Here is an 18,693-nt window from a genome sequence, read left to right as displayed (position 1 = left end):
GCGTCGGTGCCGAGGGGCGTCGAGAACTCAGCGGAGCAGAGATGCGTGATGGGATTTAGTCATGGTTTGATATGTGACAGTTTCAAGTCACTGTCACGTCATTTGATGCTTCCGTTATGTGACATTGAAGGTGCGACCATCGGCTGAGAATACACAGAATCTAAAATATTTTCTAAAATTGCAAAGGCCTACCCTTCGAGTGAAGGTCTTGATGGTTCCAAGGTAGACACCAGCAGACTGTAAGGAAAGCCAGCAGCATCATTCAGGACCCATCACACCCGCTCTTTTTAGCATTCGAGTGGCTTCCCTCTGGATGTCGTCTTCGCTGCCCAGGGGTGTAGGACTCAGAGGAGGAGGGCAGCCTTTGTCCCCAGAGCTGTCCTCCTGCTCAACTCACAGCCATTACTGGCCCATTGCCTTGGGGATAACAGTCAACCTAACCCCCATCTACCCATCCTTAAACCGTCCTCTCTTCGATGCACTACACTTTGACGTATTCATGTTTTTATACTTTGTCTTTGAGTGCTCAGTGTGCTTTTCTATCCTCTTGGTTAAATAAAGTTATTTGAATTAAATTGAATTGAAATGTAAAGATTCAGTTTCTCATCTGGCAGTGGAGTTAAGCTTGTTACATACTCTGCGAGAAGCGGTTAAAAAGTTAGCTTTGGTCATTCTGGCAAACTCCGGGGACCTCCTCTTAGGACCCTCCGACTGCGACATACATCACACACGCACTAAGCATTTTGGGAGTTCTTATTTTTGGATGTCGACTTGTCAGATCATGTCATTCATTCAGCATTCCCCAAACACACGGTGTGCCGATCTCTACCTAAGACAGATTAGTGGTCACGCTGCAGATATTAGCATCTACGAGAGCACGGAGCGGCTGCTAGCATTTCTGCTTTTCTGCATTAGCCACGCCCACTTCCAGTTTCCGACCAATCACAGAACAGTTGCCAGAAACCACGTGAGAAAAAAAAGTTCTGCCCAGTTGATGTGTCAACAACAAGCCAACGTCATTTCGTTCGCGCGGCCCTAGAAGCTTCTCTGGGTAACCTCGTAGCCTTTAAAGAGTTTCTCATTCACTGTCGCTCTCACTCTTGCTAATATCCAAAAAAATCCAGACTGGTCCCGGGGATTCTCTCACTAAGTTGTACTCAAACGAATTCGGCCGCTGTTCGACAACTACACTGTGGATCTGGAAAAGGCTGTGAAGTAATTAAACCCAGCAGGAATGCAAAAGGAGAAGCTAGCTTGCAATTACCGTACAAGTTGCAGTTTGTTGGATAGCAACACAGCTGATAGGCTAACCTTTATTTTTATGGTGTTTAAAGGAAACATGCTGCATCTTCACATCATGAATGTATGCCTCAGTTCATGAATGAATGAATCAATGCATAGTTTGTACTATTTTACTGCCTCTGGATATTTGCAGCAGCTTCCAGTGTGAACTACAACTCCTTTCTTACTGACAGCGTGTTAAGGTGCATGGTTGAAACCAGCCTTAGCCCATCTACAGTTTTACTGTGAATTAATGGGTTTCCTTAAGAGGTGTCACCACTTGCCACCTACATGAAATTATCACGCATAGGGTCTGCAATGACCAGATAATCAGCAGTGACTGGAAGGGATGTTTTTATTCTGCTTTTTCCCCCCCAATGAGTTTTTTTGGGGGATATACCATGATGTGTATGACTGAAAACCCTCACAGACATTAATTAATGGGATTATCCTTGACAAAGCCATAAATACAAAACATATTTTTATTATGTTTCATTTCTTAAACATTTAATAATGTGTTGTGTTCTTTAATTTTAATTTCAACATTGTACTTGTCCTGGACTTTCACTTACTTTCAGTGTTGTTGGTCTTGGTCTTTATGTCTCTACTACAGAGTGAATAACTGATCTTAGTCACAGTGTATTTAAAGCAGAAACTTGGCGTTGCCGGAATAGACTGGGATAGATGTCTGAGCACTGGAATCACTAGGACGCCACTCTGCAAGTGACAGTGGTTAATTAGCATCAAGTGTTAGCTAGCTGGCCTGGTTATGTTAACAGCATTCTGCGGCCCATCTGTGTGTGTGTGTGTGTGTGTGCACTGCGATAATCATAGCCTGGCTTCCTTCAAAGACAGGGGCCAACCCACCCACCGCTCCAACAGCTGCTTGTTTTGTTCCCAGCGCTGAGAGCAGTCATTTGGCGCCCGCCTCTTGTTGCCAGCTGCTGCCCCGGCCAGCTTCAATCACAGGTATCCAATAGGGCGCTTCATGTACTCCAGCGCAGCCACGTCCGCTCAACCGTGGTGCAGCGGGGGCTGCCAAATCCTCGTAATCAGCACTAAAATGATCAACCAGATGAAACCCAGAGGTGTTCTGTTCTTTTGTCTGTTTTTTTTTTCTTGCTGGGATTTTTTTAACCTTTTAATCTTTTTAACTAGTTATTTGTGACGGATTGAAATTTACATAGTTTCTACAAATTTACATTTGTAGAATTAATTGCCAGGAACATCCGGTGTAGAGTGCATACACCGATCAGCCACAACATTAAAACCACTGACAAGAGACGCAAATAACATTGAACCAAGGTTCTACTGGGAAATTTTTGGACTTGGCATTTTTGTGGAAGTTATTTAAAGATGCAGCATCAACCTAGACCAGACCAGACACCTTCATCCCATTCTCTCCATTCTCTGATAGTCACAACACCTACGCAACATTAGGGTTAGGGTTAGGGTCAGTAAAAGACTGTTCTTAAACTTGCATGCTGAATCCATGTGGATGCAATTGACGCTCTTGCTAAGCTTCTCTAGATAAACACTGAAATAAGTGTGAACCAGCTCTGACGTGTCTGATCCAATCATTATTTTTAGTCCGACTGAAATCGCAGACGATGTTGTGAGAGCGTTAACAGGAGCTTGATCCCAAACTGAATCACCAAAGGCAGAGGATGCGGTTTAGTTTTAAAGCCAGGAGACAGGCAATTCATAAGAAAACTGACACGCAGGTAGGCGGCACAAATCTAGACACAAGCCGGACGAGCGCTTTCATCAAAATAAAGGCCAGTTCACATTTTCGAACGGTTAACCGCTGTTGCTCACCAAATAAATACATTTGCGTATGTTGCACGTTGTGAACGATAGCGTTTTATATCCTTTAAATCCTCTTACAACCTCTCTGAGAGATTGGGAACCCCATGTTGGGACCACCGCTGTGAATATGTTACACCTGTTTTCAGAGTAGAGTAAATGACTTGTGAGTCCATTCATCAAGTAAAATCCCACAAAAACTTCACTCCTGCTTAACGGCCACATGGTAGAGCACACGTGGACCCCGGCGAACGCCAGTGTTACCACCTGCTGTGGATGAATTTCAAATCCACGCCTCTTTTAGAGCATTCGGGGAAATCGTAATCGCATGGCGTCCCTCTAAACCGCCTTGTCATTAAACCTGCCCCGTTCTGCTTCGCCCCGTATTATTACAATTACGGGGGTAGCAGCGTGTCGAGATGCAGCGCTGCACAGGCCCGAGATAATCGCGCAGCACACCGCTAACCGAATTACTCCCAACGTCTCTGCATGAAATGGTTCCAACAAAGAAGCGTTTGACTGAGGCCGTTGGGAGTCGGGGAGGACTGGTGGGGGGGGGGGGGTACATCGCGGCACGGCTGTAGCATGTGAGGGTCACAGGTCTCATGCTTTACGGAGGCCTTTAAAGGACAGATGGCTTCAGGGGACAGTAAACTGGATTTTACACAACCTTTTCTTTTCGAGTTTATGACTGTGTACGTTATTATTCCCTCGTCCTGACGTGCGAGCTGAATATAGATTAGCAGCGGCAGTTTTTTTTTTTAATCTTTTGCCTTTGCCTGTGAAATGCCTAATGCAGCTAATTACCATCTTGATTGGCCAATCTGAGGCAATCTCCCTCCATCTCTGACGCCATTAGTCGTCTAAAATGCAGATCACAGATCCCCCGGAGTTTGGATTAGTCAGTTTTCGTCCATATTATGAGCTAATGTACATTTACAGGTGGCTTAGAATTAGGTTAGAAACAGCAGCTTGGTTGTCACATTTTTTTTTTTTTTTTTTTTTAAATCATGTGCTCATGTTTAAAAATAAAGAGTGAGGATGCAGCCGTCAGACAAGCATTTCATTCATGCACGGACAGTGGGATTCTATTAATGATCAGACTAATGGCGCAGCCAGATTAAAAAATGCCTCACACACACCACCTCAATCAGAACAGACCGGAATGATTAAGAAGCAGTATGCGGCAGCAAGATGTAAATTTTAATTAGACGGAGAGGTGGCGTAAACCTCGCATAATAACCGTGTAAACGTCTGATCTGATTATCTTCGGCACGTACTTGGGGGAGAAAACATCGGGGAGATATGACGAACAGTTGTTTCCTTTCAAGAGTTTGAGAAGATGAACAAGGCTGGAATTGATTGGATTAGAGTTGTTGAAAACTTGGGTTTCGTCTCGGTCATCTGTTGTGTGAATGAATGAATGAATGAGTGTTGTCTGTAAGGTAAAGGAAACAACAAAACTCAAATGCTGGCAGAACCACTTGCAAGTTTTGATTCTGATTTTGTCCTGAAGATTTCCTTAGTGAACGCTCGGATGCCGACGTCACGTATCGCACATGGAAAAGTAATGAGTTTAGCTCAAGAACGTTTGCACATAGACGTCTAATTGAATCTATATTCAGAGGTTACCAGGAAACTGGAGGGTCTTGACATGTGATTAAAGCCGAGATTGAATTAACTCCGTGCACTTCATGCTTATATTTGACCTTATGTGGGTTATTAGATAATAAATTAAATTAAACATAACAATAAAAACAAAAATGTAATAAAACCATAATACAAAAAAAAAAGAGTAAAACCATTGCAGGGCTACCAGGCATCGCCGTTTTTGAAAACTGAATACTTAAAGACTGCAATATTAAACTGCTGCAATATTAAAATGTTCTATATCTTTATGAAATAATCACGTGACGATACCCAGAGTAAAGTTCCCCCGATGCAATTGCAGCAACCCTCTGGAAATCAAACATTTTCTTTGCGTTCCTCACCCACAACACGCCAACACAAGCAGTCGTCTAAGACAAAATTACCCGCCAAGACAACTAATTGTGTTCTCAATTTGTCATTGAGCGTGATGTGCAGTTGTTATGACACATATCTCTGCGGCTGTGATGTTCGTCTAAATTTAGCGGTTGACGCGGCGGCGGTAATTGATGATTTCCTCTCGTTGCGGAACGCGATTCGCTTCCGTGTAAAAGAAAGAGGGAGAGAAATCGGACAGAAGAAGGAGCGGAGAGGGAACGGGGAAAAAAAAGGAAATGGGAACGAACGTGAGAGGGCGAGAAGCGACCTCGGCTCGTTCGAAGGCGGCGGTGCACACACTCCTGCATGCTGCGCCCACTCCCACCGATACAATCCTCGCCCAAGGTTGTTGTGAAGTCAATGAACAGTTGTTTAGAGCCAGCGTTTGCTCAGACTTGGTCTGAGCTCCTTGGCTCGCAGCTAGATACAGGACTCATAAAAAGCTATCGACTACATTTTTAAGTATCCCGGATTAAAATGAGACTCCTTTGGTGCATGAGATTTGGTGTCCGATCCATAGCAATTGTGCGGAGGTGTAAACTTGAGACTGAGCAAGTAATCAATGCTTTTCGTCGGCCTTTGAAGACACTCACCAAAGTCATCTTGGTAACATTCATAGCCAGTTATTTTGGACTTATAAGGAAGCAGCTGTAACTGTGATTTCAGTGATGAGAAAACTTTATGTATACTTAGAATCACCTCGTCTCTTAACTGCCCCAGGATAAAGTTTTAAAAGCCTTTTCCTCCACAGGTTAAACTTCTGCTACACGAGCATGTGACAGCTTTACTTACAATCCAGAGTGCTATGATAAATATAGGGAGATCTGGTTCAAGATGACCTAGGTGGAGATGGAGAATAAGAATCCCTTGCTATAGTCCCACGACTGACTCAGACTCATGGATAATATGGCTCCAAAATACTCTGGATTCATCACTCTATGCTGTACTCTTATGTTTGTTACATTCTTACGCAAAAAAAAGTGACAAATGTGTTGCTTCTAGGGCTGCGAGAACATGAAAAAGTTTGTTTTTGCCAGGTCATTTATGCTTCACAGGTAACTTGTGAGTCTTTATAAGGCCCGCCCACTGCAGCACAAGTCACACGCGCTAAGCATTGTGGGAGATTTGTTTTGACGACTGTCGGATCGTGCCGTTCATTCAGAAGGCATCCACACGCAGTATCCTGATCTCTGCCCAGGGGAGGTTAGCGATTAACTGCAAATGTTAGCATCTGGGAGCTCACAGAGCGGGGCTAGCTTTTCTGCTTTCCCACATTAACCACGCCTACTTCCAATTTCTGACCAATCGCAGAGTAGTTGTCGAACACCTCACGAGAAAAAAAGTTCTGCCTGGTTTATGAGTCAAGAACAAGCTGCAAGAAAAAAATGACACCATCATGAACCAACTTCTGGCTTCTTGCTGGAACCTTTACCCGGGTACTCTAACACCTCATCAGTGCAGTAACATGACCAGCTTACAAACTTGAATGCATTTGGCTTTGACTTGATGAACTACATTCAGAAATCTGTCTAATTTGTGTTTATATATTGTGATTGTAGCACAGTTGTACTGACTGATTTGCTGAATGGTCAAAAAAAATGTGTTTGGCGATTATTATCCTCAGGGGCAAATCTGAGTCTTGGTGTGATCCGGTATTTCTCAGGGTGCTTTGCCTTTATTTCAAAGCAACAGTTATGTTTTCTCATTTATTGTACAGACAGACAAGATTTAAAGAACTGGGTTATTTCATTGACTGCACGGATAATTTAATTCCAGCTGGGTGCGACATCGTACTCTCGTCCATTCCTCTCCTCCTCTATCTCGGGAGTAGCGTTATCGGGGAGGTGGACACAGTTTGCAAATCCATTGATCGAGGCATGTGCTTAAGCTCGATATGCAGGAGACCCTTGACATAAATGCAGCTGTAGGTAAAAGAAATGTTGGGTGGAAGCCACATCCTGCCAGCCGGATCCTGTTTAGTTAATGGATTGTCCGTCGTCCACCAAGTTGATGGTCTCAATAATTCAGCTGCGGAGCTAATGGATGTAAAACGCCACCTTCCTGCGCTAATGGAGCCACCGGACACGAAGGGAGCCCGACTAATCATTTACTCACAAGGTGCCACTTGAAGATCGGCAGACGTCTTAGGCGTAGTGTCACGCACAGGCTTTTCAGACGGGATTCAACGTGCAGTGTTTTGTTTCGTGGCAAAGCGCGGAGGCTTCTACGTAGTGTGATGGCGACGGCTTGAGTGAGGCAGCAGTGTAAGGCAATGTGACGCACAGCTGCATGACTGACAGCTCCAGTTCTACCGCGCAAAGTAGGTCGCAGCCAGCTGCCCCCCCCCCCCGGTGAGACGCTGGCACACAGACAGACATGGGGAAGGAGATACGAGGTACACCAGTGAGGGCAGGCTAGGTCACACATTCTCATGACTTGCACAACTGGGAATATACACCCGTGTTTTATTTGTTGAAATTAATTCAATATTTTCTAAATGTCACTTGTCTCCATCAGTCACGGATAATCGTGACATACGAGGCCCAGATCAGATGACCCTGTGACTTAAGAGTCCCATTGTTGCCATGGATAAAAGCTCCAAGTGTTGCCTTGTGATGAATTTTGACTTCTTTTGACCTCTGTACATTGCGTGCACCGCATGATCGCTATTAGATATTACAAGACTGGTAATAAAGTTAGAGAGGAACAAAGACAAAATAAATAAATAACTGTTAAAGTGTGAATGGAGTAGCAGACCTGAAGTCTCTCTGGATGGCACTAACACCACACCGACTAGAAGCATGGCTAAAAACGTCGGTCTGTCGTTCTGCCACTTTGGTACAGGCTAAAATATCTCATCAACTATTCAATGGGTTGCAATTAAAATTTAATCTGAGATTTGTGCCATCTGTGGGACAGCGCAGTGAGTGGACAGGCCCGGTATTTTAGAAGCTCTTTGACTTTGTAGTCCTGTGGCTTTTCCTTCAGGGTCAGCAATTGTCACATTGATTGCTACGAAATTTGGTGCCCCCGTTAATGTCGGACCTGTTTTTTTTTTAACATGTAATAATTTTGTATCGTCCCCTGACTTATTATCTGGCTTTGTCATCGTGACAACAGTTTAAATTTATCCAATGCACTGGCTTATTATCTGCAGCTACTTCCTCATTTGGCTGTGAAGCCTGGAGAGACGGATTCTTGCGCGGTCATGGGAATCTCACAAGACTCCAAACAGATATGGAAACAGATACTGTGACTGACGTCAGGCTTTGTTCAAATAGGCAGCATACCACATGTAATGAGTTTCGCTTTGTTACTTGCCTCCTATGTAAAAATGCTAATTATCACAGGTATGCATTTCAAATGTTCCCTTTTGTTTTGATTTTGCCTCTGCGAAAAGAGATGAAATAGTTTGTGCAAAAGGCCCACACACAGTGGGATTGATAATTAATAACTATTGATGGGTACACTGCAGGCTGGAGTCTGAGGCATAAACAAAACAGTTTTAAGCCTCAGGGTATATAACTCGTTTTAAACTTAATATCTACATTCTATGGAATCTAATTATGAAAAATGAGCAAATTATCAAAATATTGTTATTTTCTTCCCCTGTCAGTGGTTTTAATGTTGTGGTTCAAATGTGGGGTTACTTAATTAGACAAAGGATTTCTTGCTCCTTGTAGCTTAACAACAACTTTCAAACACTCTTGAGAAACTAATGTTTGCATATTAAAATCAAACTAATTATTGCTTCAAATTAAATATTCAGACTCATTTAATGAAGAGAAATGATATTTTTAGTGTTTATATTTAGAAACCTGTCCGGTGTGGCTTAAAATGATCATAGCTCTCATCCTTTCATACCTCCTCTCTCATCTAGCTGTCTTGGGTCTAAAAATATTGGTATAGACTGCTACGAACTGACTTCTCAAAGAGATTAAAGTGCCGAAATTTCTTTATCTGGGAGCAGCCAGAGACATTTACCACAGATCCATCTCGGGAACTGTTTCACGCCTATTTTATTTTTTTTTTTTTATACCAAGGCTGGTCTGACAGATGTTGTTTTGCGGTTGTCGCTGCGGTTGAACAGAGCATGTTTTTGCACGCCTGGTCAGCTCCCTGCGCTTCATTGAGAAGCAACATCAGTGTTTTGTCACTAGTTCTGCAGAATTTCTCATTATTAAAAGTGAGATCATCATAAGCGGGAGAGTGAGGCATTGTGTTTTTAAAACCATCACAGTTGGTGATTTATTTTTTATTAATTTGTACATTCTGCATTTGTTTCCACTCTGGTTGCTCTTAGTCACCTTCTGAGACCTTTCACCTAAAGGTCACCACAGAGCAGAGATGAGGGGTAAAGCATGGGTGGAGATACAGAAGCTTGGTTTCCATGGTGATATAAGGAAGATGTACGAGAAGATGATGCATTACATGGCTTCAAGAAATATTATTTCTCCCAAGACTGTTTATATATAACTACTGTAAGTCTATACTCTGTAGTACGGGTGGCAAGGACGTAACGATACGATACGTATCACAATACTTGAGTCACGATACGATACATTATTGCGATATTATGATATTGCAATATATTGCAATATTCTACATAGTTCACTGAGAAATTTTAAATGCAGCTTAAAATACATGTTGTATATATGTACATCAGATAACATCAGTGATAATTCATTGGACAAATTGAGTCAAAAAAACAATATTAATCCAAATGATCCATTTCCAATTTATTGCACTTACACAGAAAAAGTGGTGGTTGAGGTTTGGAAGTCGTTCGCGATCGCCCAAAACATGATTTTTCTTTTCCTTTTAAATTTCATATTGTATCGGAATCAAAAGTATTGCGATATATTGCCATATCGATATTTCTTTCCCACCCCTAATCTGTAGAGCAGTGTGTAAAACTCAGAAATAGAAAGATTTTCCTTTTGTCATCCGCACTGGTTGGCAACTGGTTGTCTGGTATTGCAATTTTATGCAAAATATAGAATAATAAAATGAGACTGAGTATGTGAGCATGGTTTCTTTGTGTAAGAAGCTGACAGATTTAAATAATGCATACAAGACTTGGTGCATCGTGCAAATGCATTGCAATGAGTTTATAATGTCCACAAATCTGGATATTCACCAGAAGCAGGAGTTTCATGTTTCTTATTATCAGATATCCTTATGACTTACTAATCGCTTAGACTCATTGCTTTAAATAATGTCATTCTAATAAAGGGTTGTAAGCGTTTGTTGTTCCATAGCTCTGCAGGGATACCGAAGAGTTGATTAAATATTTTTACTTTTCAAAGTGCAGGAACTGCAGGAAACATTGTAAGTTTATTATTTTATTTTTTTCTCTGCATTCCAACAGAGACATTGATTTTTACCCACGGCTTAAATGTTAAGAGCTTTGTGCTAATCATGATAACGAGAAATCATTGACCATTGTGTCGACGGATCGGGCAGCCACACGGAGGTGTTGGCTTCAAATAAGTTTCAAAGACTTTGTTACAGATCGCACAGCTGACTGGATGTGTGATGGATGCACTGACAAAGCACGTAGGAAATACGATAATAAAAGGTTTAGCTGCCTTATTTGATGAAGGACGAGCTGTTGAGTGGACTCGGGCGACTGTTTCAGTAGAGTCTTTAAAGCTGCACCGATCAATATTTTTTATATTAACAATGGAATAAAATTACAAAGCATTAAGAAACACTACAACCCCATTTCTGCACTGCCCTTCAACTGGATAGATTTGGTTTGACAAGCAGATAAAATAATTTGCTTGTAAGCAGCAAACTGGTGAACATAGTGAAGCATTTAGCGGATAAACGGAGCCAAACAGGGAACGATTGGTATAGTTGATATAGGTGGACATGCAAAATGAAAGCTTGTGCCCTACGTGGACTATATGATCATCTTGAGATAATTGATGTTCTGCTGGGAAACCTTTGGACCTGGCATTCATTCATGTGGATGTCACTTAGACATGTACTACCCACCTAGACCAGACCAGGTACCCCGACCCCACAGCAAAAACGGCTTAGGAACAGTTCAAATAAAGATAAAGATCAGCACAAGTTGTTGACCTGGCCTCCAAATTCACTAGATCCCAAACTATCCATCTGTGGGGTGATCCACAGAGGCGTCTCCCCTTCACTCATAGGACCCAAAGGCCCCAACTAACAACTGACAACACCCTCAGAAGGCCCATGTCCATTCTTGGATGAGTCACCAGTGTTTTGGAGGCCTACACAACATTAAGCCGACCCACTAATTTACACAATGACATTGATGTACCTGCCTGTCACATTCTGATTTTGTCACTGGACGGCCTGTCAGACTGTGTCATTGTAGAAGCTCTGGAGCTGCGAGCAAAGTTTTGATCTTCTCCCACAAATACAGATCTCTGAAGTGCAGAGATTGTTGTCCGTTTTTTCTATCAAACAAATCAAATGTGTTGTTACACGACGACGACGTTAATGGAAGCACATAGGTGAATCAGCCCTACATCATGTTTTCGGGAAATTGCACCAATCGGGCATTGCATGTGTGACTGTGTTTATATGCAGCTTGTGTAGCATGCTGGCGAGACTGTGAGATCTGTGAGCTGCTCTGCATCCAAGGAGAAGAGGAGATTCTGTGGCAGTTGTTGACACTGTGCAGGACACAGTGATTTGTTTGAATATCAGCAGCGTTTTGAAAGAGCGGTCATGAACAAAGTGAAAGCGCTAAAGAAATACACTATGCTGTCCATTGTTTACCTGCAGTGTACTGTCTGAAAATCCTGTGTCAATCCAGTATTTTCGATGTCAAAGGGGTATTAATTAGGTGGTCATAATGGTGTGTGATGCCTTTCTTTCTTACTGCCAGAGTAAGGGAAATTGTTTCTCTGCCCTACGCTCAGTTGCTGTATTTTACTTCATCTCTGTGATTGCTGCTTTCCAGTGCACCTTCTCTAGCTGGATTGTCTTGTTCTGATCACCAACTCCAAAGTGGAAATGCATTCAATGCAGAAAAGCAAAAAGAAGCTGAGGCACAGATGGTCAGTGGATAGCTGATGAGAAAGGGAGCAAGAGAGCCACAGACTATGTCCTTGACCTTCACACGCTGACTAGCCTTGGTGGACACCATAAGGAAGCAACACATGCAGACATTTATTTATACTACTACACATGCTGCACATCTCTGCTCTGTTTATTTATTTATTTATTTTATTCACAGTTTTCCCAGTGCACTGAGCTCAAATTCTCATGACCCTTTAATCACCCGATCCATCATTTGGTTTCATTTGCCACGGCCTTGTTTTATTCATATCCAATCCCCTGCTTCTGTTGGATTAAATCAATAGATGGGAAAATCCACCGCGCTCCCTTAAGCCTCTATTGTCTAATGACTAATGTAGCTAGCTTTATTAACGCAACGTCCAGTCTGGTTAATTTGGCCAGAGAATCATTATTATTCGATTTAGAAAGATCAAAAAAAAAAAGTCTGTTGTTCAAAGGCGTGATGACGTGGTCACAGTCAGAGAGATATATGCGTTCAGTTAAACACTGCGCTGTAAAGAGATGAGTCATTTTGAAAGGCTAATGAGTTTTGCCTAATGCACTGTGGCTCGGGGCTTTTGTGGAACCTGATGGAGAATGTGACTTTGTGAAGGGTTTTAGACTAGATGTGACTGAGCTGGGGTGGACACTTTTTCGGCTTGTGGACCACTTGCAGCCTAGGCACCAGATGTATCCTGATTAGTCTCTTATACATCTAAATGTCAATAGCAAGCTTCATTGGACTGGCACATGTGTACAAGGCAAGCAAGCCTGACATTTAAGTCATATTAGAACTTTCTTCTAGGATTCCAAAAGGCGTTGAAAAAGGCAACCAGACTTGTAGAATTTCTTGAAGATGTTTCGCCACTCATCCGAGGAGCTTCTCCAGTTCTGAGAAACTGGTGGGAAGTCGAGGTTTAAATAGGAAAACTCTGTGGGTAAAACCCATCAGAAACTTGCTAGACCACAAACTGGTGCCACTAATTTACATAACAGCGTGCGTATCACACTGTTTAAAAGCCTTATAAATTTGCCCAATAAATAGACCCCGTTCATTTCTCAGAGTTCAAACTGATACACTGGTGTTATTTATTCGTTTGTCCATTCTCACGACCCGTGCTTAAGCTTTTATTAATCCTGCCCGGCTGCTGTTGTGTGTATGGTGAACCTGCTAAAGTGAAGAAAAAAAAATTGCAGAGTAAATGGTAGGAAAACTTTGAGCAAATATACGGTACATACTGATATGGAACAAAGGGAATTAGAAATAAAGGCTTCCCTCTAATAAAAGCCAATAGAAGTCCTGGCCACTATTAGAGGAAATACGGTAATTGAGTAAGCACGTCTGTTCAAGTCAGAGGGGGAAACACAGGTGTTTCCCTCAGCTTTAGAATCTGAAAACACATTCACATGTTAATATGCATTTTTTTTCTTCATAACATGGATTTTTAAGGTCTGATTTGACTAAATGTTTGAACTAAATGTCAGGAAATAAAGAGCAGTTTAAACCAGACTTAAAGTTATAAGTTTGTTGTTCTTTTTAATAGTTTTACAGTGACCTGTAAATTGTATAAAGCCTACATGACCCAGTCCCCTCCTCCCCGCTTTTACTCTTCCCTTACTCTGCTTTGTCTTTATCCTTTTCACCTTACCGCCAGCACTTTGTCTCACAAACACACACTCACACACACACACACACACCATGCACTCTCTCCATCGCTTTCACTTCCATGCACACACACTCGCACGCTAACCCCTCGCTCCTGTCTCTCTCCTTTCATTTCTTAAATCTTCCCCAATTGCCTTTTTTCTATTTTTTTCTTATCTTACCTCCACCTGTCTGTGTCAATCTTGTAGAAACATGCACTTTTTACAGCATATTTCACAGGAGTGTGTACACACTCGGAGACACACATGGATAAATCAGTTTTTTCTCCCTCTGATGTACAAACCCAATTCATCACTCTTTCCCTCTGCTGCTATTCCCGTTTGTATCTGTCTGCTTTAAATTCACACGCCTGCCAACAAACACACATGCGAGCAAAAGACTAAAAGAAGGGAGGTAATACAACAGAGGAAGCGCACTTGTCAGCCCACACACACACACACTCTGCTCCCATTTCTTGGTGTGGGTTGACCTCCCTCTGTTTGATTAAGGACTAGCTGTGGGAAGCATGTGCTGACTGACCTGGTCACACACACACACACACACATGCACAGAAACGGCAGCTCGTGTTGTGATTGGATGAGTGCGTGTCCCTGGTCTGGGCGCCACTGCCGCCTGCAAAGAAGTGATGTCACCATCTCTGTTTAGACGCATCTCATCTCTGCCTTCCACAAGGGCAAAGCCGTCTTTGTTTCCTTTCACCTATATATACACACATACACTACATCCACACACTGACGTAGCTGTCTGGGTCTCACGCTGATGTGTAGAGAACGCTGGATGTGTCCTTTCGTTTGCTGCTTAGAAATGCTGCCTCACTCGTGCGCATCCGTCCTGCAAAAAAAAAAAAAATTCAAAGCCACACATTGCCCCTCTAAGCTGAATTTATCACTCCGCAGCATTGGCCTCCAGCAAACGCCGCTGGTCGGAGGGAGCAGTGGGATTGTAGAGCTCAGAGAAGTGACCTTGTGGCTGAAAGGTTTGCTCAACTGGCCGTGCAGCCACTGTGACATCAGTCAGTGTGTTTACATGCACAGTTTAAACGAGCTGTGCTCAAAATTCGTCTTTTTGAATCCCTTTCTTGTCCCAGTTTACATGCAACGGAGAAAAACTAATAACTGACGGGAACATGTTCTCCTCCTCCACACTAGGTGGCGATATGTGTCTTTTCAGCGGGTTAACTATCACATCATTTAATAAACAACCGCAGTCTAATGTGGCATTTCAAACAACAACAAGATGGATAATAGTTTTTAATCTCGTACGTAATGTGTGCGCTACTCTGTTTGCCTTCTTCTTCTGCTACTGGCTTTCTTCGGTATTTTTCTTCCGGGGTCATACGTGAAGCATGTGCACACGTGTTGTCCAGTTAAAGTACGATTAAGATGTATACAAGCCAGAGAAAAACGATTTCAAATCGCATTATCTGGGTGTCTTGTCCAGTTAAAGTCAGATTAAGGCAATAATTCATTTTTTTTATGTGTTTCTCACATGCTGCTTCCTTTCTGCCACAAGAGCTCATCTCTCCTGATGAGTGCTTCATCAAAATCTATGCTTGTCTTTAAACCTCACCCTAACCCTAACACCCGACTAATTCAGACGTGGTCAGAGATGTGAACTTTGAGTGGAGCTGAGGCGAGCGTGTGGTGCCGAGGCTAGCAACCTAAACTGTAAAACTTGATAAGATTTAAACCCTCATAAAAAAACTCAGTTGAATGAATGGTAAAAATTAGCTATTGGCTGGAAACATCTTATTTTCTGTGTAAAGTTGATTCGCATTTGAAGTCACCCTCAAGTGGCCATTCACGGAACTGCAATTTTTTTTACATTTCAGTGTGTTTCTTCTGAGGTTTTCATTCGGATAGTATGTGAAAAGCAAAAACTGTAGTTGTACTGTAAAACATCCTGATTAATTAAGTTCAAACTGGTACAACATTGTGCTCGTAGTGATGGAATTCATAGATCCATATATTAGTAAAACTCCAGCCACAGTGGCCATTCTGCAGCTTCATTCCATTACTTCACACATTTCATGCCTGATCACCCCTGACCCGCTGCAGCATGCTGCAACTGTACAAAGACCCTTAACACTTTCATATGCGCTTTGCATCTTAAGCACGTGGAAGCCGAGGCTCAGGTATGTACTTCAGCACTGATATTTAAATGCCAAGCGGTGCAGTGTATGAGAAGCGATGTATCAGTGTGAAGGCTGACATTTCTGAGGAGAGAGGTGGGTGGGTGGGGGGTGGTGTGGGGGGGTAATGAGAGGAAGAGGAGGGAGCTGCAGCGAGGAGGCGGGCTGCAATTGTGTAAACATGGATGTGCAGAATGGGGTTGTGTTTTGAATTACATCTACTATATCTCCTATATTTGACTGGATGCGAATGCCTGCCTATGTGCGAGTGGTTGTTTTGATGTGACTAAGAGGCTTCGTCATGTGACAGAGCCGTACAAATGGAGGTCATTGGTTATGGAGGTCATGCACGTCACATGAGTGACGAAAGTTCCCTCTCAGTATTCAGTGCAGATATCTGGTAGTTTGTTGCCAGATCTACTTAGTTAAGGGAAATGCTCCCTGAACTACACTCATCACACAGTCTGGGTGATTGTGTTTTTTATTGTAGCATTGATCAGTGCTCTATGAAAGCCTGTAAAGGTAAATTGCACTATAAAACATGTCCGCACTGTGAATCACTCCAGGCCCATTTTGTTATTTGATCGAACAACAGAACTGGATATTTTTTTTTTTAGAGCAGATACACTTTTCTTTGAGGACAATACAAATGGGAAACTCTACCATAATGTAGCCATTTCCAAAGAAACAGACCTGCAGTTGCAACTACTATTCATGTGGATGATATTTAAGCAAAGTTTCCACCAGAACGCAATTGAGAGTTCAAATATGGACCCAAATATTCTGCGTCTGCTCAATGAGAGATGTTAGCATCATGTTACATTCTACTAGCATGTAGCATGAGTGTCCCACTTTACTGTTAAAAGGCAACTTATGATTTGGGGATTATTAGTGGACAGCAAACCTTCTTGAAGCTGCATTATTACCCCCACTACACTGACTCCTTCTCTCCTGATGTTGGTTACATTTTGTAACCCCGGGTTCTGTGAGTCTACAGTAGGTGGAGTGCAGCTGTTGTACGAGCACAATACATCTCTCATGTCTCAAAAAATAATGCTATGAATATTTTATTTTGAATTTGGGTCACTGCCATCATGAAATTTTGAACTGCCTAAAAACCACAGCACGGTCGTATACAGTCTTAACTTTCTACGAAAATTTGCTATAACATTTGATGCAACTTACAGTTCATTTGCAGTGAATGAATAATTTACTTTTATGTTTTAAATCAGAGATATTAAGACATAAAATATTTAGGCCCAGTAGCTGAACGAATATCCTCAGGCCAAAATATTATTAACAAACTTTAATATCGATTCAACCGACGGAACAGAAATTGGCAGGAAGCGGATATTAGGGTGCTGTGCAGAAAATGCAAAATTGAAAAAAAATGGAAGCCAATTTTCCTTTTTTTCTTAGGCATCTTGTCTGCATGTTATTTGCTTCTTCCCACACACATTTTAATTAACAAACAGGCGGTTTCTCTTCATCTGTGTACGGCAGAGTGGTGGTGACTGTCCTCGAGGAGTAGGGTCATGCGGGGTGTTGCGTGACAAGCCGTTTGCGCTCTTCTTCTTCCACTGGGTGATTCTGTCCTCTCCATCCCCTTTCCATCTCTCCCCTCTCGTCCCCTGTGGACGGGTTGCTCTTGTCCGCTGCCACAAAAAAGCACTTTACAAGATTTACTGAAGATGAAGAAGAAGAGGAGGAGGAGTAAGAGGAGTAGTGAGAGGCCTTTTTTTTGTTGTTTTTATTAAAACAGAGTGCAAAGTTTAGTGCAACACGAGCAATTTTTAGTCGTCAAAAAGAGTTATTTTGAGAATCCGTAACCGCCTCTCAGCTGATCCCCCCTCTGTGCTGGAGATGTGCCTCCAGTAGAATCGCAGCCCTTTTCCACGAGATTCATTCACATGCCCGGGCTTCAAAGAATGTGACGGGGGAAAGATGAGCAGAGGTGCAGATGGATTGGGCGGAGGGGGGAGAAATAAAGATATCGCTCCATCTGAGGCAGGATGGGAGCAGGGCGAGCTTTGAAGTGTTTCGCTTGACGCTCGCAGATTCTGGCGGCTCTACGTGTACGTGGAAATAGTTTTATTAATGTGTGTTTGCGGTAGTGATGTTTGATACCGCAGATACCGAGTAAAATTCAGGCTGGTGTCGGCGATACCGATTTGATACCATGTCTAAATACACCCTAAAGTGTAATAAATAACAGAAAACCATTAAAATAGATGATTTTTAATAAGTAAGAACTACTATAAAATGAAAACTTGTATCATAATTCTGACACTGTTCTCTCCTCTTCTGTCCTCCTCATAATAAACGCCTCATATTGTGTGTTTTTTGTGTGATTTAACCTGAGGTGTTTCACAATGTTTGTCGTGTTGCCACAACTCAATAGTTAAGTTACTTTCCACTGTGTTCCTCTATCACCTCGAATGACCGAAATATCAAAAATATCGATATTTTGATTTGAGACTCGATTTTAGAGCAAAAAGACCTGGTATCGGAAGTATCGATACTTCAGTATCACTAGTTTGCTGTGTGTGTCCGTTAAAATCCGTCGTATGTGTTTGTGAGCTGCAACAGCTGGTTTAGCACAGTGGGAAACATGTTCCTATGACTGTAGTATAAGCAGTACTTAAATGCCCTTATGTTAACCTAAACATTCATTGACTTTGTGCCTATTATATTTTTAATGTTTTCTGTTTCTCTCTCCCTCTGTTTGCCTTCTCTC

General features: G+C 42.3%; 1 protein-coding gene across 9 annotated transcripts in view; it reads left to right on the top strand.

Annotated features, from left to right (window-relative positions):
• Positions 1-18,693, top strand: part of ppfia2 (PTPRF interacting protein alpha 2) — a 161,414-nt gene that overhangs the window by 25,341 nt on the left and 117,380 nt on the right. The gene's annotated exons all lie outside the window — the stretch shown is intronic.

This window comes from Mugil cephalus, chromosome 22 (assembly GCF_022458985.1).
Source record: "Mugil cephalus isolate CIBA_MC_2020 chromosome 22, CIBA_Mcephalus_1.1, whole genome shotgun sequence".
NCBI lineage: Eukaryota > Metazoa > Chordata > Actinopteri > Mugiliformes > Mugilidae > Mugil > Mugil cephalus.
Note: the sequence above shows the minus strand (reverse complement) of the source record. Positions and strands in the feature narration are given on the sequence as shown.